This window comes from Ambystoma mexicanum, chromosome 6q (genome assembly GCF_040938575.1).
Source record: "Ambystoma mexicanum isolate Mex_15411 chromosome 6q, UKY_AmexF1_1, whole genome shotgun sequence".
Lineage (NCBI taxonomy): Eukaryota > Metazoa > Chordata > Amphibia > Caudata > Ambystomatidae > Ambystoma > Ambystoma mexicanum.
The window spans coordinates 1,670,455,715-1,670,480,184 of NC_090937.1; the positions used below are offsets into that span (position 1 = coordinate 1,670,455,715).

Sequence of the window (24,470 nt, forward strand, 5' to 3'; positions counted from 1 at the left end):
ACGGGTAGTAGATTGATAGTGTTAATAACTGAGTAGGAATGTTGGTAGAGGGAGAGTAGTAGGAGTGATGGAGTAGGAGAATAGCAGTGGTGGTAGGAGCAAGAGAGATAAAAGAAGAGGCAAGGATGTAGAATGAGAGGGAATAGAAGATAACAGCAGAGACAGATGTAGGGGGTAGTTTGAGGTAAGATCGATAGTAAGAAGAGGAGTAAGAAATGAAGTAAGATCAAAGAGTAGCGGTGGAAAGGCGAGTGAGAGATCAGGGGACAGTAACGTGGTGGGAGGAGAACATCACGGCACCTATTGTTGAGTCTGATGAGTGTGTGCAAGGAGACCAGGCAACACTGAGCGGCAGAAGACACCATCCATATCTCCCTAGAACACTAAGTGGGATAAGCCTGTCAAGGAGTTCCCCCCTTCTCACCTGGGTCCGGTGTTTGCCGGTGTCTTCGATCGCTGCCTTCTTGCGAATGCTCCTGGTCTTGAACAGCGTTGCTAGAGTCTCGTCTGGTTCCAGGTCGCGTTTAGTTCCGGGAGCGTGGAGTCCAGGAATCCAGGAGTCTGGGAAAAGCTAGTAATGCGCGGGATCAGGAAGGGGGAAAGGGTCAGGAGCGGGTAATAGCACTGGGACAAAGGAAACAATACCGTGAGCTACGAACACACGTCTGAGGCTACTCTGCAATAGCATTGAGACGCGCGGACCAGCGGAAGGCGTGGTCTATAAATAGATCACGCCGCGTTCAGCGCATGGAGTGAGCAAGGGCTTCAGCTCTGGACGGCCATGTTGGAAGTAGTACGGAATGTAAGCCCCGTTGAGACAAGGACCAGGACGTCCAAAAGGGGCGTGATCTGAAGTTCATGACAGCATGCCTCCTCCGAAGGCCTTTTCCTCCAGGTTTGCCGGGGTGTATTAGGTGAATTCTTCTGAGCAACCGAGGAGCCTTGATATTTGAAACAGGTTCCCAGGTCCTTTCGCTAGGAGGATATCCTTTCCACTCCACTAGGTATTGAAGAAGGCCCCGCTTATACCTGGAGTCACAAATCCGGGACACCTCATATTCCAGTTGGTTGTCAACCAGTAGAGGAGGAGGTCTACTGGATTTTCGAGAGGATTGGATGTAGGGCTTCAATAGGGATGTGTGAAAAACTGGATGAATTCTTTTCCAGGAGTCAGGTAGCTTGATTCGATATGAGACAGGATTGATAATCTCCTTGATGTGAAATGGGCCATAGTAGCGGGGAGCCAGCTTGTTTGGTCGCAAGTGTCGGGGGATGTAGTTTTGATGACAACCACACTCGGTCACCGACCGTATAGGAAGGACCTGGTCTTCTCTTGGAATCGGCATACCTCTTGGTCTGTAATCTGGCTTTCTCTAAGTGTTCTTTAGCCTCCCGGTGAATGTTGATAAGAGTTTCGATCCAGGAGTCAACAGTAGGTACTGGTTTAGGGTAAGGAAGAACCGAGGGTAAAACCGATGGATGGAATCCCTGACTACAATAAAAAGGGCTGGTCTGTAGCGCTGAGTGTTCAGAGTTCTTGTAAGCGAACTCTGCAACGGGTATCAGGAGAGACCATTCATCCAGGACCTTGGTGGCGAAACATCAGAGATATTGTTCCAGGGTCTGATTTGCACGTTCTGTGGCTCTGTTGGTTTGGGGGTGATATCCTGAAGAGAGGGCACGTTGGATTCCTAGTACCCGACAGAGGTGTTTCCAGAATTGTGAAATGTATTGGGGATCCCGGTCAGATATGATCTTGGAAGGAAGCCCATGTAGTCGGAATATGTGTTCCAGAAATATTCCAGCTAGCTCTGAAGAGGAGGGTAGTTTCATCAGTGGCGTAAATGGGCCATATGGGTAAACAAATCTATGGTGACCATGATGGTAGTACATCCTCGGGAAGGTGGTAACTCCACTATAAAGTCCGTAGCAATGATTTCCCATGGTTTAGAGCGTAGATTGGGCTGCAGAAGAAGACCCTCTGGTCTTTTGTTATCATGTTTTATTTGGGCAAACAAAGGGGGATCTGGGAATCTCTCTACCAGCACGAACACAGCCCAATGACCTGTTCTTGGGTGAATAACCCCTGGGAGAGACTCTACCAAGTCTTTAGCTCACTGTCCTTTTCACAGAGAAGAAATTTCCCCGCATATCAGCCTTTGTCCTGCCCAGGGGCAGTCCAGCGCCGAAATGCTAGGCAATTCTCCTCTGAACAAGAGTACCATCAGTAACCCCATACACGTGTTTCAGCCTTGTTGGGCATCATCAGTGAGGTGAAACTGTTGCCTCTCTAAGAACAGTGAGCAAGGGGTCCACGTCTGGATTGCCCTGTTAACTTAGGGTGAAACCCAAAGTTAATGTATGCAAACAAAGGGGGGTCTGGGAATCTCTCTACCAGCACGAACACAGCCCAATGACCTGTTCTTGGGTGAATAACCCCTGGGAGAGACTCTACCAAGTCTTTAGCTCACTGTCCTTTTCACAGAGAAGAAATTTCCCCGCATATCAGCCTTTGTCCTGCCCAGGGGCAGTCCAGCGCCGAAATGCTAGGCAATTCTCCTCTGAACAAGAGTACCATCAGTAACCCCATACACGTGTTTCAGCCTTGTTGGGCATCATCAGTGAGGTGAAACTGTTGCCTCTCTAAGAACAGTGAGCAAGGGGTCCACGTCTGGATTGCCCTGTTAATTTAGGGTGAAACCCAAAGTTAATGTATGCAAACAAAGGGGGGTCTGGGAATCTCTCTACCAGCACGAACACAGCCCAATGACCTGTTCTTGGGTGAATAACCCCTGGGAGAGACTCTACCAAGTCTTTAGCTCACTGTCCTTTTCACAGAGAAGAAATTTCCCCGCATATCAGCCTTTGTCCTGCCCAGGGGCAGTCCAGCGCCGAAATGCTAGGCAATTCTCCTCTGAACAAGAGTACCATCAGTAACCCCATACACGTGTTTCAGCCTTGTTGGGCATCATCAGTGAGGTGAAACTGTTGCCTCTCTAAGAACAGTGAGCAAGGGGTCCACGTCTGGATTGCCCTGTTAACTTAGGGTGAAACCCAAAGTTAATGTATGCAAACAAAGGGGGGTCTGGGAATCTCTCTACCAGCACGAACACAGCCCAATGACCTGTTCTTGGGTGAATAACCCCTGGGAGAGGACAGTGAGCTAAAGACTTGGTAGAGTCTCTCCCAGGGGTTATTCACCCAAGAACAAGTCATTGGGCTGTGTTCGTGCTGGTAGAGAGATTCCCAGACCCCCCTTTGTTTTGAATAAATTAACTTTGGGTTTCACCCTAAGTTAACAGGGCGATCCAGACGTGGACCCCTTGCTCACTGTTCTTAGAGAGGCAACAGTTTCACCTCACTGATGATGCCCAACAAGGCTGAAACACGTGTATGGGGTTACTGATGGTACTCTTGTTCAGAGGAGAATTGCCTAGCATTTCGGCGCTGGACTGCCCCTGGGCAGGACAAAGGCTGATATGCAGGGAAATTTCTTCTCTGTGAAAGGGACAGTGAGCTAAAGACTTGGTAGAGTCTCTCCCAGGGGTTATTCACCCAAGAACAAGTCATTGGGCTGTGTTCGTGCTGGTAGAGAGATTCCCAGACCCCCCTTTGTTTTGAATAAATTAACTTTGGGTTTCACCCTAAGTTAACAGGGCGATCCAGACGTGGACCCCTTGCTCACTGCTCTTAGAGAGGCAACAGTTTCACCTCACTGATGATGCCCAACAAGGCTGAAACACCTGTATGGGGTTACTGATGGTACTCTTGTTCAGAGGAGAATTGCCTAGCATTTCGGCGCTGGACTGCCCCTGGGCAGGACAAAGGCTGATATGCAGGGAAATTTCTTCTCTGTGAAAGGGACAGTGAGCTAAAGACTTGGTAGAGTCTCTCCCAGGGGTTATTCACCCAAGAACAAGTCATTGGGCTGTGTTCGCTGTGTTCGTGCTGGTAGAGAGATTCCCAGACCCCCCTTTGTTTTGAATAAATTAACTTTGGGTTTCACCCTAAGTTAACAGGGCGATCCAGACGTGGACCCCTTGCTCACTGTTCTTAGAGAGGCAACAGTTTCACCTCACTGATGATGCCCAACAAGGCTGAAACACGTGTATGGGGTTACTGATGGTACTCTTGTTCAGAGGAGAATTGCCTAGCATTTCGGCGCTGGACTGCCCCTGGGCAGGACAAAGGCTGATATGCAGGGAAATTTCTTCTCTGTGAAAGGGACAGTGAGCTAAAGACTTGGTAGAGTCTCTCCCAGGGGTTATTCACCCAAGAACAAGTCATTGGGCTGTGTTTGTGCTGGTAGAGAGATTCCCAGACCCCCCTTTGTTTTGAATAAATTAACTTTGGGTTTCACCCTAAGTTAACAGGGCGATCCAGACGTGGACCCCTTGCTCACTGTTCTTAGAGAGGCAACAGTTTCACCTCACTGATGATGCCCAACAAGGCTGAAACACGTGTATGGGGTTACTGATGGTACTCTTGTTCAGAGGAGAATTGCCTAGCATTTCGGCGCTGGACTGCCCCTGGGCAGGACAAAGGCTGATATGCAGGGAAATTTCTTCTCTGTGAAAGGGACAGTGAGCTAAAGACTTGGTAGAGTCTCTCCCAGGGGTTATTCACCCAAGAACAAGTCATTGGGCTGTGTTCGTGCTGGTAGAGAGATTCCCAGACCCCCCTTTGTTTTGAATAAATTAACTTTGGGTTTCACCCTAAGTTAACAGGGCGATCCAGACGTGGACCCCTTGCTCACTGTTCTTAGAGAGGCAACAGTTTCACCTCACTGATGATGCCCAACTAGGCTGAAACACGTGTATGGGGTTACTGATGGTACACTTGTTCAGAGGAGAATTGCCTAGCATTTCGGCGCTGGACTGCCCCTGGGCAGGACAAAGGCTGATATGCAGGGAAATTTCTTCTCTGTGAAAGGGACAGTGAGCTAAAGACTTGGTAGAGTCTCTCACAGGGGTTATTCACCCAAGAACAAGTCATTGGGCTGTGTTCGTGCTGGTAGAGAGATTCCCAGACCCCCCTTTGTTTTGAATAAATTAACTTTGGGTTTCACCCTAAGTTAACAGGGCGATCCAGACGTGGACCCCTTGCTCACTGTTCTTAGAGAGGCAACAGTTTCACCTCACTGATGATGCCCAACAAGGCTGAAACACGTGTATGGGGTTACTGATGGTACTCTTGTTCAGAGGAGAATTGCCTAGCATTTCGGCGCTGGACTGCCCCTGGGCAGGACAAAGGCTGATATGCAGGGAAATTTCTTCTCTGTGAAAGGGACAGTGAGCTAAAGACTTGGTAGAGTCTCTCCCAGGGGTTATTCACCCAAGAACAAGTCATTGGGCTGTGTTCGTGCTGGTAGAGAGATTCCCAGACCCCCCTTTGTTTTGAATAAATTAACTTTGGGTTTCACCCTAAGTTAACAGGGCGATCCAGACGTGGACCCCTTGCTCACTGTTCTTAGAGAGGCAACAGTTTCACCTCACTGATGATGCCCAACAAGGCTGAAACACGTGTATGGGGTTACTGATGGTACTCTTGTTCAGAGGAGAATTGCCTAGCATTTCGGCGCTGGACTGCCCCTGGGCAGGACAAAGGCTGATATGCAGGGAAATTTCTTCTCTGTGAAAGGGACAGTGAGCTAAAGACTTGGTAGAGTCTCTCCCAGGGGTTATTCACCCAAGAACAAGTCATTGGGCTGTGTTCGTGCTGGTAGAGAGATTCCCAGACCCCCCTTTGTTTTGAATAAATTAACTTTGGGTTTCACCCTAAGTTAACAGTGCGATCCAGACGTGGACCCCTTGCTCACTGTTCTTAGAGAGGCAACAGTTTCACCTCACTGATGATGCCCAACAAGGCTGAAACACGTGTATGGGGTTACTGATGGTACTCTTGTTCAGAGGAGAATTGCCTAGCATTTCGGCGCTGGACTGCCCCTGGGCAGGACAAAGGCTGATATGCAGGGAAATTTCTTCTCTGTGAAAGGGATAGTGAGCTAAAGACTTGGTAGAGTCTCTCCCAGGGGTTATTCACCCAAGAACAAGTCATTGGGCTGTGTTCGTGCTGGTAGAGAGATTCCCAGACCCCCCTTTGTTTTGAATAAATCAACTTTGGGTTTCACCCTAAGTTAACAGGGCGATCCAGACGTGGACCCCTTGCTCACTGTTCTTAGAGAGGCAACAGTTTCACCTCACTGATGATGCCCAACAAGGCTGAAACACGTGTATGGGGTTACTGATGGTACTCTTGTTCAGAGGAGAATTGCCTAGCATTTCGGCGCTGGACTGCCCCTGGGCAGGACAAAGGCTGATATGCAGGGAAATTTCTTCTCTGTGAAAGGGACAGTGAGCTAAAGACTTGGTAGAGTCTCTCCCAGGGGTTATTCACCCAAGAACAAGTCATTGGGCTGTGTTCGTGCTGGTAGAGAGATTCCCAGACCCCCCTTTGTTTTGAATAAATTAACTTTGGGTTTCACCCTAAGTTAACAGGGCGATCCAGACGTGGACCCCTTGCTCACTGTTCTTAGAGAGGCAACAGTTTCACCTCACTGATGATGCCCAACAAGGCTGAAACACGTGTATGGGGTTACTGATGGTACTCTTGTTCAGAGGAGAATTGCCTAGCATTTCGGTGCTGGACTGCCCCTGGGCAGGACAAAGGCTGATATGCAGGGAAATTTCTTCTCTGTGAAAGGGACAGTGAGCTAAAGACTTGGTAGAGTCTCTCCCAGGGGTTATTCACCCAAGAACAAGTCATTGGGCTGTGTTCGTGCTGGTAGAGAGATTCCCAGACCCCCCTTTGTTTTGAATAAATTAACTTTGGGTTTCACCCTAAGTTAACAGGGCGATCCAGACGTGGACCCCTTGCTCACTGTTCTTAGAGAGGCAACAGTTTCACCTCACTGATGATGCCCAACAAGGCTGAAACACGTGTATGGGGTTACTGATGGTACTCTTGTTCAGAGGAGAATTGCCTAGCATTTCGGCGCTGGACTGCCCCTGGGCAGGACAAAGGCTGATATGCAGGGAAATTTCTTCTCTGTGAAAGGGACAGTGAGCTAAAGACTTGGTAGAGTCTCTCCCAGGGGTTATTCACCCAAGAACAAGTCATTGGGCTGTGTTCGTGCTGGTAGAGAGATTCCCAGACCCCCCTTTGTTTTGAATAAATTAACTTTGGGTTTCACCCTAAGTTAACAGGGCGATCCAGACTTGGACCCCTTGCTCACTGTTCTTAGAGAGGCAACAGTTTCACCTCACTGATGATGCCCAACAAGGCTGAAACACGTGTATGGGGTTACTGATGGTACTCTTGTTCAGAGGAGAATTGCCTAGCATTTCGGCGCTGGACTGTCCCTGGGCAGGACAAAGGCTGATATGCAGGGAAATTTCTTCTCTGTGAAAGGGACAATGAGCTAAAGACTTGGTAGAGTCTCTCCCAGGGGTTATTCACCCAAGAACAAGTCATTGGGCTGTGTTCGTGCTGGTAGAGAGATTTCCAGACCCCCCTTTGTTTTGTATAAATTAACTTTGGGTTTCACCCTAAGTTAACAGGGCGATCCAGACGTGGACCCCTTGCTCACTGTTCTTAGAGAGGCAACAGTTTCACCTCACTGATGATGCCCAACAAGGCTGAAACACGTGTATGGGGTTACTGATGGTACTCTTGTTCAGAGGAGAATTGCCTAGCATTTCGGCGCTGGACTGCCCCTGGGCAGGACAAAGGCTGATATGCAGGGAAATTTCTTCTCTGTGAAAGGGACAGTGAGCTAAAGACTTGGTAGAGTCTCTCCCAGGGGTTATTCACCCAAGAACAAGTCATTGGGCTGTGTTCGTGCTGGTAGAGAGATTCCCAGACCCCCCTTTGTTTTGAATAAATTAACTTTGGGTTTCACCCTAAGTTAACAGGGCGATCCAGACGTGGACCCCTTGCTCACTGTTCTTAGAGAGGCAACAGTTTCACCTCACTGATGATGCCCAACAAGGCTGAAACACGTGTATGGGGTTACTGATGGTACTCTTGTTCAGAGGAGAATTGCCTAGCATTTCGGCGCTGGACTGCCCCTGGGCAGGACAAAGGCTGATATGCAGGGAAATTTCTTCTCTGTGAAAGGGACAGTGAGCTAAAGACTTGGTAGAGTCTCTCCCAGGGGTTATTCACCCAAGAACAAGTCATTGGGCTGTGTTCGTGCTGGTAGAGAGATTCCCAGACCCCCCTTTGTTTTGAATAAATTAACTTTGGGTTTCACCCTAAGTTAACAGGGCGATCCAGACGTGGACCCCTTGCTCACTGTTCTTAGAGAGGCAACAGTTTCACCTCACTGATGATGCCCAACAAGGCTGAAACACGTGTATGGGGTTACTGATGGTACTCTTGTTCAGAGGAGAATTGCCTAGCATTTCGGCGCTGGACTGCCCCTGGGCAGGACAAAGGCTGATATGCAGGGAAATTTCTTCTCTGTGAAAGGGACAGTGAGCTAAAGACTTGGTAGAGTCTCTCCCAGGGGTTATTCACCCAAGAACAAGTCATTGGGCTGTGTTCGTGCTGGTAGAGAGATTCCCAGACCCCCCTTTGTTTTGAATAAATCAACTTTGGGTTTCACCCTAAGTTAACAGGGCGATCCAGACGTGGACCCCTTGCTCACTGTTCTTAGAGAGGCAACAGTTTCACCTCACTGATGATGCCCAACAAGGCTGAAACACGTGTATGGGGTTACTGATGGTACTCTTGTTCAGAGGAGAATTGCCTAGCATTTCGGCGCTGGACTGCCCCTGGGCAGGACAAAGGCTGATATGCAGGGAAATTTCTTCTCTGTGAAAGGGACAGTGAGCTAAAGACTTGGTAGAGTCTCTCCCAGGGGTTATTCACCCAAGAACAAGTCATTGGGCTGTGTTCGTGCTGGTAGAGAGATTCCCAGACCCCCCTTTGTTTTGAATAAATTAACTTTGGGTTTCACCCTAAGTTAACAGGGCGATCCAGACGTGGACCCCTTGCTCACTGTTCTTAGAGAGGCAACAGTTTCACCTCACTGATGATGCCCAACAAGGCTGAAACACGTGTATGGGGTTACTGATGGTACTCTTGTTCAGAGGAGAATTGCCTAGCATTTCGGCGCTGGACTGCCCCTGGGCAGGACAAAGGCTGATATGCAGGGAAATGTCTTCTCTGTGAAAGGGACAGTGCGCTAAAGACTTGGTAGAGTCTCTCCCAGGGGTTATTCACCCAAGAACAAGTCATTGGGCTGTGTTCGTGCTGGTAGAGAGATTCCCAGACCCCCCTATGTTTTATTTGGGCACAGGTTATACAAGCCTGGATGTACTGCTGTACGTCAGAATTCATTTTAGGCCACCAGAACTGTCTCTGTATAAGACGGAGGGTGTTGGTGATACCTCGGTGCCCGGAATGGAGTGTGTCATGACAAAGGTTTATTATTTTTTGCTGTAACTTCCGTGTAGGAATGAGTAGTGAATTGTCTCTTAATTTCCAGTGATTTGTTGTTGAAATGTCCTTCCATATTTCCGTGGATCGGGTTTGCGATCGGACTTCTCCCAGGAGATCAACTGCTTGGGCTACGAAGATCGTGGGAGAAAACATTTTAGGAAATGCCTTATCTTCAGTGGTCACGTAGTCAGGACGGCGAGACAAGGCGTCAGCGATCAGGTTCTGTGATCCAGGGACATGAGTAATGTGGAACTGATACTGGGCAAAAAAGTAGGCCCAACGTGCCTGACGACTGTTCCTGCACTCCAGTGACTGTAGAATCTGAAGGTTTTGATGATCAGTACGGACTTGGACAGGATGTTTGGCTCCCAGAAGTAGGTGTCGCCATTCAGTGAAGGCTTGGCGAATGGCTAAGAGTTCCTTTTCCAGGACGGAGTAGTGTGTTTCACTCGGAGTTAAGGTTCTTGAAAGATAAGCAACGGGATGTTCCAAATGGTCCTCCATTTTCTGCTTCAACACTGCTCCTATAGCGTAATTAGAGGCATCCGGGGTCGACTTGTATCGGGTTGAGCCAAAATGGGAGCTTGTGTGAACTCGGTCTTCAAACGCTGGAATGCAGTTTCTTGTAATGTTGACCAGACAAATGTGGTTTCCTTCTTTAGCAGAGCCACTATAGGTTGTACAATCTCGGAAAAGGTGGCTATGAACATTCAGTAGAAATTGGCTAGTCCTAGGAAGGATTGGATTTGTTTCACGGATGTGGGAGTAGGCCAGGCGAGAATGGCCTTTACTTTTGAAGGGTCCATGCCAATCCCCTCTGGACTAAGGATAAATCCCAGATAGTGCACAGAGGTAACGTGAAACAAACATTTTTCAGGCTTGGCTAAAAGGTGATGTTCCCAGAGTCTTCGTAGAACTGCCTTAACATGTCCTTCGTGCTTCAGAGGGTCCTTGGAAAAAATCAATATGTCGTCCTGATAGACAATGACAAAGAGAAACAACATATCAGAGAACACCCTATCCATAAAAAGTTAGAATACTGCTGGGGCATTGGCTAGTCCAAAGGGCATGACCAGGTACTCGTAGTGGCCAAAGGGCGTTCTAAATGCGGTCTTCCACTCGTCTCCTTCCCGGATACGGATCAAATGGTAGGCACCCCTGAGATCCAATTTGGTGAATATTACTGCACCCCTCACTGCCTCCAGGATATCCAATATCAAGGGTAGTGGGTATCGGTCCTTAAGAGTGCATTGATTTAGGCCACGATAATCGAGGCAAGGTCTAAGTTCCTGGGTGTCTTTCTTAGGAACAAAGAACAAAGATGCGCCTGCTGGTGACTTTGAAGGTCTTATGGTACTGTTTTCAAGGTTTGTATCCAGATATTCTTTGAGGGACTTTTTCTCAGGTTCGGAAAGTATAAACATCCTATCGAAAGGGATCACTGCCGAGGGTTCCGTTTCAATTGCGCAGTCTTCGGGTCTGTGTGGAGGTAAAGCCTGGACTATGGCAGTGGAAAAGACATTGACAAATCCTTGGTAGGCCTCCGGGACCTGTACTATATTGGAAACCATGAGTGGGGTTTCTTGCTCCTTAGGTGGTTCCTCAGGGGGTGTTAAAGGAAGTTCCAGGGATAGACAATGAGACATACAAAACTCCGAGCCTAGGAATAATGATCCTGCTGTCCAGTTTATATACGGATTGTGTTTTTGTAACCAGGGCATACCCAATACCATGGGGTAGTGGGCGGACTTAATGATATCGAATCTGATTAGCTCTTGATGGTGGTTTATTGAGAGCTGGATTTCCTTGGTCTGTAGGCTTATGGGCCCTGAACTGAGGGGTCTTCCATCGATGGCTTCCACAGGGTGCATATATCACGGATGGCACTCTATTAAAAGTGGCACAGGACACCTAGGAAGGGTTTGGGTGGTTGTGCCAAAGTAAAGTGGACATGTAAGTACACACACAGCTGAAAGAAAGGAGAACGAAGAGTAGGCAAGTGTAGTAAAGAAAAAGGTACAGAATGGATTCCCTCTTGGGGTGTATGCAGATATAGGAAAAGAGTATTCTACGAACCTTAGGAAAACTCTAGCCTTCTGCACAGTTTGCTATAACAGAGGCCCACGCTGTTTGCTCATGGCTTGGAACAACAGCTATGGGTGTCTGTAACGTAGAAACTAGACAAGGGAAGGGGCAGGGGTTGCCTGACGGAAACCAACAGACAAGCTCTGTACAAGGGGTCTACAAACAGTACAAGAGAAGACACTAACAGATAAATCCAGGGAAAAGGAAGTCGAATAGCAAACTAGCAGAAGGAAATGAAGGGAAAGCCATATAACTGGATTGGATAGGGAGAAAGAACTGAGGGTTGAAAACAAGGAAGAAAGCAAGGGAGCAGCAGTCAGGAAACAGGGAACTGCAATAACTGAAAGTAAATAATGAAGGTAAACTGATGTGGATAGCAGAGGACGGTAGGGTACAAGGTAGAAAGCTCAGAACAGCAGGGAAGCAATGGGCAAGCCCAAAAAGAGCAGGGCTGTAAGGAAGGAAGCCCCGAGGGAAAGGGCTTAGGGCAGCGGAGTGAAGCAGGCTGCACGGCAAGGAGACCGGAAGGGCGGGGCAGCAAGAAGAGAGCCCAGAGGAGTAGGGCCGCTGACTGTAGAAGGCTGCCGGAGGACTGTAGAAGGCTGCTAGACTGGAAGCCCAGCGGACGAAGACTATAGGTTGAAGGCAGTGGAGCGTGATCTGCTGTAAGGCAGGAGCCTGGGAGGCAATGGCGGAAGGTAGCAGCAGAGCGTGATCGGCAGCAAGGCAGGAGCCTGGAAAGCAAGGTCGGAAGGTAGCAGCGGAGCGTGATCGGCTGCAAGGCAGGAGCCTGGAAGGCAATGGCGGAAGGTAGCAGCGGAGCGTGATCGGCTGCTTGGCTGGAGCCTGGAAGGCAAGGACGGAAGGTAGCAGCGGAGCGTGGTCGGCTGCAAGGCTGGATCCTGGAAGGCAAGGACGGAAGGTAGCAGCGGAGCGTGATCGGCTGCAAGGCTGGATCCTGGAAGGCAAGGACGGAAGGTAGCAGCGGAGCGTGATCGGCTGCAAGGCTGGATCCTGGAAGGCAAGGACGGAAGGTAGCAGCAGAGCGTGATCGGCTGCTATGCAGAGGAACCGCATACAAAGATACGTAGCTCGAAGCAAAAAGGTGCTGGAAGGACTCTTAATGCAAGAGACTGAGGCTCTGCAGGCAGCAGCTTTTATACTGCCCAGCCCAGCACAGAGGCAGGCTAATTGGTTGCACCTGGCTAAGCACACCTGCAGACAATCGGCCACCTCCCTCTCTGATCCTGAGCTAGTGGGAGCAGAGCTGATCCCTAGGGCTTCTGGGGATTGTAGTTCTGATGATGGCCAATAGGAATAGCCAGGAATAGATGGTTATAGCCAGGTGCATTGTGGTAAGTGAAGTTTGTTGGAAAAAATAGAAAAGTATCAAAGACTCGAAAATGGGGAATAAGGTCCATATTGATCGCCAATGTATGCGCCCATGGCGCAGGCATGACAGTATGCCCCTCTCCAGGCCCCTCTCCAGGCTCCCTGAAGGTTGACCAACAAGAAGAATGTCTGTCACACCGTGAAAGAGTCTTATTCCAAAAAGGCACATCATGAGGCACCAAAAACTGTTTACGGTTGTTAGGTGGAAGTCTTGAAGGACGGAGACAGTATCAATGTTCTGAACCTTTGAGGTAGAATTCAGAAAAGACAAAGTCTTTGAAGTACAAAACCCAACAGTGTTTTCAGAGGAACTGTGAAAGACTGCTGCAGGCTCCATGGCAAATCTTGCTTTGAAAGGCAACAGTAAGGTATTAGAAGGTGGAGCCAGAGGTACAGCAGCGTTGGTTGCTTTAGGAAGGTTTTCCAAGGCATCAGACGAGGCAAAGTCAAGATTAGACACAGAAATTTTAGGAGTCACAGTGGTGGGTTCTCCGTGATTAGTAGGAAGTTCAGAAACCACCACAGCAGGGAGATCATGAATAACTGTAGATATGTCTGATGCTGTGGTAACTGAGAGTGTGGGTGCCGTAGAAGAACCAGCAGGCAGTGACACACCTGAGACTGACAGAGTAGAGTCTGGTAGTTCTAGTGCTGTAGAGGCACCAGCAGAAACAACCGGAGCTGTAGTCCTAAAAGAAAAATTGTTATCTGACTTAGCAACCGGTTCTGTCCGTGCAAGCCGAAAGGAAGGGGGTGCTTCTACTGCAGAAAGAGTGATGTGAGAGGCAGCAACAGTAGCAGGTTTAGAAGGAGGGGCATCAGAGATTGGGTTAGCAAATACAGTAACAGGCAGTATGATAGATGTGGGGTCAGGATAGGATAGGCGTTCTGAAGGCTGATCTTCAAAGTCTGGTGTGCTCAGATTGCTAAGTGGCTCTGGTGTATTGACTGATGGAAAGGCTGTATTCCGGACAGGTTCTGGGTATTGTTCAGAATTAGAATCATGGTCTGGTGTACAACAACCTGAGTTTCTGTGGCTGGAAGATGAAAGAGCTGTGTCAGACTTTAGAAGGGATGCATATGCTAAATTTAGGTCTTCCATCTGCTTGGTATAAGTCTGTATCCTTTTCTGTGTGGCAATTTCAGGCCTTATCATATCGATCTTTAAAGACAGAATATCGGGTGTAGGACATAGTGTCAGAAGGTCTGGAATATTGTGTCCCTTCATTAAATGTTTACTATGTAAATAACAAAATTCATCATAGAGATCTTCGGTCTGTCTTCTAAGGCGTAGGAGTTGTTCTTGAAGCAGATATGTACCATTAGCCTGATCTAAAGCTTCAGAATCTGGTGTAGCAGAAAATTTGGTTGTAGCAATAGGAAGACTGACCTTAAGGTTATTTTGGTTGGTAGATACTGGGGAAGTATTAAGACAACCGATGGTCAGTATTGGTCTTTTGTACCCAGGACTAGGTGGACTAACCTCAGGATATATAATGCCGTGTCCTGTCAAATGAGGGTTTCCAGTAGACTGGGGAGCTTGCCAAGCAGATCTTGAACATATCACTCTGACAACAGCGTTGTGGGAGTTTAGATACTCCCACAATGAGTGCTATATCCTTGGCTGTAGCAGTGTTAGAAAAAATGTCAGAAGACGCAGGAGTGTCTTTCACTGTTTGGCCTAACAAGATCTGTAAGAATTAATTATCTTGCTGTAGCTCTTCAACAGATAAGGACTGCGGCTCATAGTCGCAAATGTCATAATAATTATACATGGAAGAAGGGTCAGCAAGCCAGTGAGTGTAGTATCGTGCTTGTAAATCTTTGTTAATTAAGACGAGACTGTCTTTTAGACTAATGTTCTTGTTTGCTGACTTTAGGGAACCTATGAATTTTTGCAACGGTTTCTTAATCTGAAAGGAAAGCATCTTTGGTCTGTGTGTGCCTTTCCTGCCTATAGAACAAGACATTTTTTGCTCTTGCATTCTGTCACGGATGCACTCTATTAAGAGTGGCACAGGACACCCAGGAAGGGTTTGGGTGGTTGTGCCAAAGTAAAGTGGACAGATAAGTACACACACAGCTGAAAGAAAGGAGAACGAAGAGTAGGCAAGTGTAGTAAGGAAAAAGGTACAGAATGGATTCCCTCTTGGGGTGTATGCAGATATAGGAAAAGAGTATTCCACGAACCTTAGGAAAACTCTAGCCTTCTGCACAGTTTGCTATAACAGAGGCCCACGCTGTTTGCTCATGGCTTGGAACAACAGCTATGGGTGTCTGTAACGTAGAAACTAGACAAGGGAAGGGGCAGAGGTTGCCTGACGGAAACCTACAGACAAGCTCTGTACAAGGGGTCTACAAACAGTACAAGTGAAGACACTAACAGATAAATCCAGGGAAAAGGAAGTTGAATAGCAAACTAGCAGAAGGAAATGAAGGGAAAGCCGTATAACTGGATTGGATAGGGAGAAAGAACTGAGGGTTGAAAACAAGGAAGAACGCAAGGGAGCAGCAGTCAGGAAACGGGGGAACTGCAATAACTGAAAGTAAATAATGAAGGTAAACTGATGTGGATAGCAGAGGACGGTAGGGTACAAGGTAGAAAGCTCAGAAAAGCAGGGAAGCAATGGGCAAGCCCAAAAGGAGCAGGGCTGTAAGGAAGGAAGCCCCGAGGGAAAGGGCTTAAGGCAGCGGAGTGAAGCAGGCTGCACAGCAAGGAGCCCAGAAGGGCCGGGCAGCAAGAAGAGAGCCCAGAGGAGTAGGGCCGCTGACTGTAGAAGGCTGAAGGTAGCAGCGGAGCGTGATCGGAAGCAAGGCAGGAGCCTGGAAAGCAAGGGCGGAAGGTAGCAGCGGAGCGTGATCGGCTGCAAGGCAGGAGCCTGGAAGGCAATGGCGGAAGGTAGCAGCGGAGCGCGATCAGCTGCTTGGCTGGAGCCTGGAAGGCTAGGACGGAAGGTAGCAGCGGAGCGTGATCGGCTGCAAGGCTGTATCCTGGAAGGCAAGGATGGAAGGTAGCAGCGGAGCGTGATCGGCTGCAAGGCTGGATCCTGGAAGGCAAGGACGGAAGGTAGCAGCAGAGCGTGATCGGCTGCAAGGCTGGATCCTGGAAGGCAAGGATGGAAGGTAGCAGCGGAGCGTGATCGGCTGCTATGCAGAGGAACCGCATACAAAGATACGTAGCTCGAAGCAAAAAGGTGCTGGAAGGACTCTTAATGCAAGAGACTGAGCCCCTGCATGCAGCAGCTTTTATACTGCCCAGCACAGAGCCAGGCTAATTGGTCGCACCTGGCTAAGCACACCTGCAGACAATCGGCCACCTCCCTGATCCTGAGCTGGTGGGAGCAGAGCTTATCCCTAGGGCTTCTGGGGATTGTAGTTCTGATGATGACCAATAGGAATAGCCAGGAATAGATGTTTATAGCCAGGTGCATTGTGGTAAGTGAAGTTTGTTGGAAAAAATAGAAAAGTATCAAAGACTCGAAAATGGGGAATAAGGTCCATATTGATCGCCAATGTATGCGCCCATGGTGCATGCATGACAGCATGGTGCTTCGTGCCTCATATGGGATTTGATGACTGACAACCCATTCCTGATCTATGAAGGTTCCCATAGCTCCACAGTCAACCAAGGCCAGAATCGGGCAGATCTTACTCTTCGAGGGTGAAAGAAATGCCTGGAGAACGACCAGTCTGTTTTGTCCAGGAGAGTTCAAGGATGGAATTGATGTGGAGCAAACATCTCTCTCCCGAATCTCTGCTCCATTTAAGATCGGGAGCTGGCGTTTCCCGAACGCCGAGGAGGTGCCAGAGGGCATTCCCTGACCAAATGTTTTTCTGAAGCACAATACATACAAAAACCCCTATGGATCCTTCTCAACCTTTCTTGAGGTGATATGGGTCCACAAAAGGCTCCAATTTGCAGGGGTTCAGGTTCTGGGGCTCGACTTGGGTTTGCGTCCGTTCTGGCTGTGCTCTCAAAGGACGTCTTGGGTGGATTTGCCTTGGATTTCTTCCTTTCAGCCTTCCTTTCCTGGATGCGACAGTCGATTTGCAAGGCCAGGTCCATTAGTGCTTGGAATGAATTTGGTTGGGCCACCCTGGCCAGTTCATCCTTGATCTCATCGTTCAGGCCTCTCCTGAACAGGGCAAAACTAGCCTCAGAGGACCAGTCTGCTTCCTTAGCCAATTGTTTAAATCTGGTCACATAAGTGAGCATATCTTGGGAGCCCTGTTGAAAGTCCAGCAAGCGTTCTTGAGCAGTATAGACCTGCTCTGGACGGTCAAACATGCTTTTAAGGGCCTGTATGAACCCATCATAGTCGTCTAGTAGGGCATCGCCGGAGTTAACAAGGGGTGTTGCCCAAGTTAAGGCGTTGCCGGAAAGGTGGGATATGATGAAACCCACCTTAGCCCTAGGAGTCGAGAAATAATAGGGCTTAAAGGTAAAGTGGACCAGGCATGAATCCAGGAATCCGCGAAGTGTTTTTGCCGAACCATCATACTTGTCAACAATACCGCCCAGCAGGGCACCCTCCTTTGTAGCAGAATCCCGGGATAAAACCAATTGTTTGAGCGCAGCGTTTTCCGCCTTAGGATTTTGGACCTCGGTTGATAAATCTTGCATGTGTCGCATTAAGTCCTGCACGGCGGCTTCCATCTCGTTTTTAGGTTCGATCGGGTGGCGTCTCAAACTGCCAAGGAGTTCCCCCCTTCTCACCTGGGTCCGGTGTTTGCCGGTGTCTTCGATCGCTGCCTTCTTGCGAACGCTCCTGGTCTTGAACAGCGCTGTTCGAGTCTCGTCTGGTTCCAGGTTGCGTTTAGTTCCGGGAGCGCGGAGTCCATGAATCCGGGAGTCTGGGAAAAGCTAGTAATGCTCGGGATCAGGAAGGGGGAAAGGGTCAGTAGCGGGACACAGGAAACAATACCGCTACGAACACACGTCTGAGGCTACTCTGCAATAGCATTGAGACGCGCGGAGCCGCGGAAGGCGTGGTCTATAAATAGATCACGCTGTGTTCAGCGCATGGAGCGAGCAAGGGCTTCAGCTCTGGACGGCCATGTTGGAAGTAGTACGGAATGTAAGCCCCATTGAGACAAGGACCAGGAGGTCCAAAAGGGGCGTGATCTGAAGTTCATGACAAGGCCAGGGAAAGACTAGAAGGCCCCTAGGGAGTCAGGAAGCCATCAAATTAGGGAAACCGCCATCAGCCTTAGAGCATCAGAAAGGTAGGGGCCCCCTTTGGCCAGCAACTAACATCCATTTAAGGATGCCTGGGTTAGGGAGGTGGGGAGAAGGTAGGGCAAGCCCTAGTGCCAAACATCTCCTAAGAACCTTGTAGCCCCTCAAGACCATATTTAAGAACCTTTAACCAGATGTTCGTCATACAAGTCACCAATAAACACCCTTGGACTGTCTGACAATGCCAGAGTTGTTATTTGTGGCGAACTGCCAAGCCACATCTACTAAATGGAGTAATTTGCAACCAACAAACACGTGAACACCACTTAATAGAATGGGGGCGCCATAAGGAACACTTTATCCTCCCCAAACCCTGGATTTAGGATCCACCTGTATATTTGTATGAGATGCTATCATTTCTATGGCATACTTATGGAACTTTTGTTTACGTAGCATTTAATAAATTAACTTCCTAAAGTCATAGGAGCAAATTCACAAATACATAGTAACTGATTTACTCCAGGATAGACTATTCGACTGACAGCCCTACATGCCCCCATCCCTCCTTAGCTCCCACAAAATCCACGTTCCAGATTCACATGCCACCATCCTTCCCTCCAGTCCCACGTCAACATCCCTCCCTCCAGACCTACATGCCACCATCCCTCCCTCCAGACCTACATGCCACCATCCATCCCTCCCATACGTACATGCCACCATCCCTCCCTCCAGACCTACATGCCACCATCCCTCCCTCTGAACCCACACAAAGATGCCTGCATCTGTCCCGCCATAACTACACCCAGATGCACCATCCCTCTCCTGAGCCACACCCAGAAGCATCATATCTGTCTACAGAACCACACACAGAGGGCGCCATCCTACCTGCCTACAGACCAACATCCAGATGGCCCCGTCCGCACTGCAATCAGACGCACCCCCGATTCCCCCATCCCTTCCTCGATACCTACATGCCCCCTCCCTTCAGACCCACATGTGCAGTCCTCACTTCAGAACCACATACCCTATCCCTCCATCCACACCCAGGTGCCCTATCCATGCCTCTAGACCTATATATATGTCCCAATCCCTCCCTTCAGACCTACGTGCCCCATGCCATTATTCACATCCAGGTCCCTCCATTCACACACACACACACTAATATCCCCTAGGCCTATCGCCCCAATTCCTCACTCCAGACACACATCACCACCCCTCCCTCCAGACCTACATGCTCCATCCCTCCATTCACACCCATATGCCCCCTTCCTTCCCTCAAGACCCACACCAAGATGCCCCCCATCCTGCCCTCCAAGCCCACACCAAGATTTCCCATCCCACCCTCCAGACACACAGATGCCCCATCCCACCCTCCAAAAGCACAGATGCCCATGCCACCCAACAGGCTCACACCACGATGCCCTCACCCCTGCCACACTTATCAATGAGGCGTGCCAACTCCAGAGAGATTGGGTCGAACGCAAAGAAACACACCAAAAGGCAAATGGAAAATGCAACCCGACCAACCCCAATTTATTGAAATACACAAATCCAGACAGTAGTAACAAGGTATTTCAGAAGAGCGCCACACTCAGTACGCCCACCCCAAAATCCTCCGCCTCCCGACGGTGCAGATTCAAACAGTAATGCTTGATGAAAGTGTGTGGATCAGACCAAGTGGCTGCACTGCAAATGTCCCGGATAGGGACACAGCTAGCCTCAGTCCAGGATGAAGCCATCGACCCTCGTGGACCTGCCCTGCACACCAGACGGAAGGGGAGACCCCACAGAAGAGTAAGCCAAAGCGATAGCATTCCGGAGCCAAGGGCTGATGGTGAGCACCGACGATGTTCCGCCCGGGGACCGCCCCTCAAAAGGTAACAAAGAGGCTAGGGGTGGAACGAAACACCTGCATATGCTCCAAATATAGCAGAATCGCCTGCCGCAAATCAAGAGCAGCCCAATGAACCTCCTCCAGAGATGAGGGAGAGGGGAAAAAGGAAGGAAGAGCAATCTCCTGGGCAAGGTGAAACTTGGACACCACCCTGGGAAGAAAAGACAGGTGGCACTTAAGAAACAACACCCCAGGGGAAACAACCAGGTAGGGCGCCTCACAGGAGAGGGCACCATGCTCCCCCAACCACCACTCCGACGTAATAGCCACCAGGAAAACCACCTTCACAAGAGGACCCGAAGGGAAACTTCAGACAAAGGGCCTCATCCCGACCCTGGTGTTAACCAAGGCGCTATTAGCGCCTTGGTTGACGCTGTTATCTTTCCGACTCCGCCATGGTGAATGGCGGAATTACCGCCCCATTCCAAGGTTGGCGGGGTCGGTAATTCCCCATTCACCAAGGGCCCTTCCCCATTCCCATTTTTGTCCCATAGGCCTCAATGGGAATGGGGAAGGCGCTAAGTACGGTGCCGTAATTAGCTCCTAGGTCCCTTTGCGGGTTGGTTTTTTAACGCCTGCAAAAAGCAGGCGTTAAGTACCAACCCGCAAAGGGAACTCGGAGTAGGGCGGTAAGGGTTTAACGGCACCGGTCTCGTTAACGGTGACCGTTAACCCTTACCTCCCGACTCGGAAGGACCCCCATAGGCTCAAAAGATGAAGACCGCAGAGTCCGAAGGACCAACAGAAGATCCCAGGAGGCCAACCCAGAAACAAGGACAGGCCGAGTAAGGGGAAAAGCTCTGAAGGAGGCGACCGTCCAAGGAGTGACCACCCACAGCCGGACCTCCAAAGGCCTGAATTGCAGCCCACTGAGCCCTCAGGGTGGAAACAGAGGGACCCAAGTTAAATCCATCCTGAAGAAACTGAAGCACAGGGGCCCCAGAGCCCAAGGAGGAGGAACCGCCATGACTCAGACACCAGGACATAAAATGTCCCAAGTGCCTCTCATAGGCCCTCCAGGTAGGACGCATGTCCCTCTGAATGTGAGACACCAACTTGTCAGAGAGCCCCCCAAAACTAGGCACGCCCTTTTAGTTTCAAATCCCCCCAGAACAAGTCCCAGGGACCCTCCACCCTTAAGGGGCCCACCACCGGATCCAGACTCTCAGCGAGAGGCAGCATGGGGGAGACAGCCAAGTCCAGGAGAAGGGGAAACCAGCACCTGAGAGGCCAAAGCGGAGCAACAAAGATCACCACCGCCCGAGAGTCCCTGATGCGCAGCACCACCTTCTGAATGAGAAGGAGGGGCGGAAAAGCATTCAGAAGACCCGGGGAAGTCAGAGCATCCACCCCCCACACCCTCAGAGCAGGGAACCAGGAGAAAAACCGGTGGATCTTTGCAGACAGGGGAGAGAAACAAATCCACCCAAGGAGTCCCCAGAACCCTGCAGATCCTCCAAAAGACCACCTCCTGCAGCACCCACTCCCCCAAGGGGAACCCCGGCTGAGGCGATCTGCCACCACATTGTCCCAGCCCCTGATGTGACAAGCAGGCAGTGACAGAAGATGAGACTCCACACAGGGGAGAAGAGCAAGAGACCCCAGCGACCTAGAGCTCCCCTGGCGGTTGACACACACCACAGTGGCAGTATTGTCTGAGCGGAGAAGAACAGCCTGCCCCACCAAGACCGGGCAAAATGATTTCAGAGCCTTGAAAGCCGCCAAGAGCTCCCTTCCCACTGAACCACTTCTCCTGTAGCTCCCGACCCAGGGGCACCGCCCCCACAACACCAGACTGGCATCTGTGATAACAATGTCCCGGGAGGATAGCTCAGCGGCAACGTGCACGCCTTGGAAGCAAGATGGCATGAAACAACACAGGTTCGATCCCCGGGTCCGTGCTTAAAAACCTCTGGGTGTTTAATCACGTTATAAATATGCAACTAAGACAAAAAAAATTACGCAACTAAAAAACAAACTATTCCTGTAACAGCGCCTTGATGCCCGCGGGCTGCGTGGGTGCTTTAAAAATGTAAATAAATTAAAAAATGTAAATAAATAATGATCAGAGAGGGTGGACAAAGCGGGAACCCCAACAATAGACTGGGCAGGTGCAGCCACCAACAAAGCTGTACTCTGAGGGGCCCACAGGGATAGGAGCCTCGAAAGTCCAGAGACGACTCCTTCCAGAACCTGCGGATATGGAGCAGCAGGGGACGTAGGTGAAGTCTCACCCAGGGAACAAGGAAGACACATGACACCATGTACCCCTGAGCCTGAAGAAAATAAATCCCTGGCCGGGGCTGACTCCCGAGCCAGAAAATCCACCAGGCAATTCTGCAGTCTCTATGCTCTGACAAGAGGAAGAACAACACACCCCCTGCAGTCCAAAACCTTGCCCCAATGAACTGAAGGTCCTGGCAGGGCCGGAGATAGGACTTCCTCTGGTTTATGAGAAACCCCAGCGAGGACAGTAGAGCACATGTAGACTCCAGGTGTCGCAGCAGAAAAACCATCTACCGGGCCTCCCAGGAGCTAATTGTGAGGTACAGGAATACTTGAATCCCTCAAAGTGGCAGAGCGGCAACGACCGGTCCCAGAACCTTGGTGAAGACCTGGGGAGCTGACTTCAGACCGAAGGGCAACGTCCAGAACTGGTCCTTGCCCACTGCAAACCTGCAAAACTTCTGATGGGCAGACCAAATAGGAACGTGTAGGTAGCCGTCCTGAAGATCCAGGGAAACCAGGAGATCGAGTCCTTCTCCAGAGGAATGGCCCACTGAAGACACTCCATTTTGAACCTCCGAGTCAGAATGTGCCGGTTCAAGACTTTTAGGTCTATAATCAGACGGAAGGATCCCAGAGGTTTGGGCACCAGGAAGACATTTGAGTAAACCCGAAACCCCTTTCTGATCATGACCGCTGGGGAGGGGCAGATTGTCCCGCAGAACCCCTGCGAGCAAGGGCAGACTTCTTACACAGCTGCCCAGCATGTTTGTCTGCCTTGAAGACCTTGTCCTCCAGGGAATCCCCAAACAACATCTGTCCTTCAAATGGAATTTTCATGGCAGCAGACTTCTGTCGGGTGTCCGTCTTCCAATCTCTGGTAAGAACGTGTCAATGTCCCCCCACTATGGAACCCATGGACATGGCGACCACCTTCACAGCATCATATGCCAAGTCCGACAAAAAATCCATCTGAGACTTGAATGCCTGCAGAAGGGGCGCCGGATCCGAGCCCTCCCCAGCCGCTTTCAGGGCAGATTTCAGACTCTCAAGAGCAGCCTCTGCCATGTATGATGCATAAGTGGCAGTCCTTAAAGCCATATTGAGCCCCACCATAAGTCTTCCTCAAGGAGGCATCCACTTTACGATCCGTGGAGTCCTGCAGGGAATCATCCGAGGCCAAGGATGACCTCCCCACCAGACTGGGAATTATGTCATCCACCAAAACCACCTGCGGCAGGGCCACCTCCTCCGCTGCAAGGAATACAGCTTGGCAAGGAACCTAGGAACTGCTGACTTGTCCGGATCAACCCACTCCCTCAAAATCTCAGTCTTCATCTCAGAGAGAAGCGGGAGACTCTTCTTGACAGTGCATATAAACTGGGGCAGTGGGTGGCGAACCCCACCAGGCAGAGCAGACTGGGGCTCAGAGTCCGGAAACCCCATATAATGGGACACTTGAAGCAGAACATCCAGTGTGGCTTCCTTGTCTAGGTACTTGCCCTTGAATTCTGCTGACCTTGGGAGTCCTCCAGGCTGTAGGAAGAGCCATCTGAACACGAGGAAGCGGATGCTCCCCTTCCACGATAAGGCTGAAAACCTTCTTGCAGGGCTTGCCGAAAACATGCAGGGGTCGATCCTCAGGAACCCCACATCCCCTCTGCTTCTTAGGAGGGAGAGGGGAGCCGGAAGAGGAAGAATACGAAGGTGTAGGAGAGCGAGGCTCCACATGGTGAGATATTGCAAAGGGGTCTCCAGCTGGGCTTCGTTCTCGTATGGCGCTGGCTCTCTCGGTTCTTGGGGTGTGTCGTGAGCTTCTGATGGTTCAGGGGTTTCCTGTCGGGCCGGTGATCTGGGCTCCCCTCTCTGGGTCCTTGGGCCCTCCTCCCACATAGCCGCCGGGACTTACCGGAAATGGGATATGTTTCTGGTCACTGTTTCACTCCCCCTGGTGGCTGTGATCATGCTGTGGTTTGCAGCTCTGCCTCTCCATGGTCTGAATTCAAAGGTAAGAGACATCTTCTTTGGTGGGGCCTGGTTTTTGATGAATACTGTGTCTCCTGGCAGCAGTCCCCGGTGATTGGCTCAGGAAGCGCAGCTCTCTTGCTTATTCCGCTTGACTCACCTTGCCTCTATGGCTGGGATGTCCAGATCGGGTGCCACCCAGTTTGGGTGGATAGGGAGTTCAGCTTGGATTGGCACCCCGAACATGAGGGCTGCAGGGCTGATCCTCAGAAAGCGATACAC

At 50.1% G+C, this 24,470-nt stretch overlaps 1 protein-coding gene across 1 annotated transcript in view; it reads left to right on the forward strand.

The window, feature by feature from the left end:
• The window catches only part of LOC138515428 (zinc finger protein 208-like), a 410,867-nt gene that overhangs the window by 223,773 nt on the left and 162,624 nt on the right, over positions 1-24,470 (forward strand). The gene's annotated exons all lie outside the window — the stretch shown is intronic.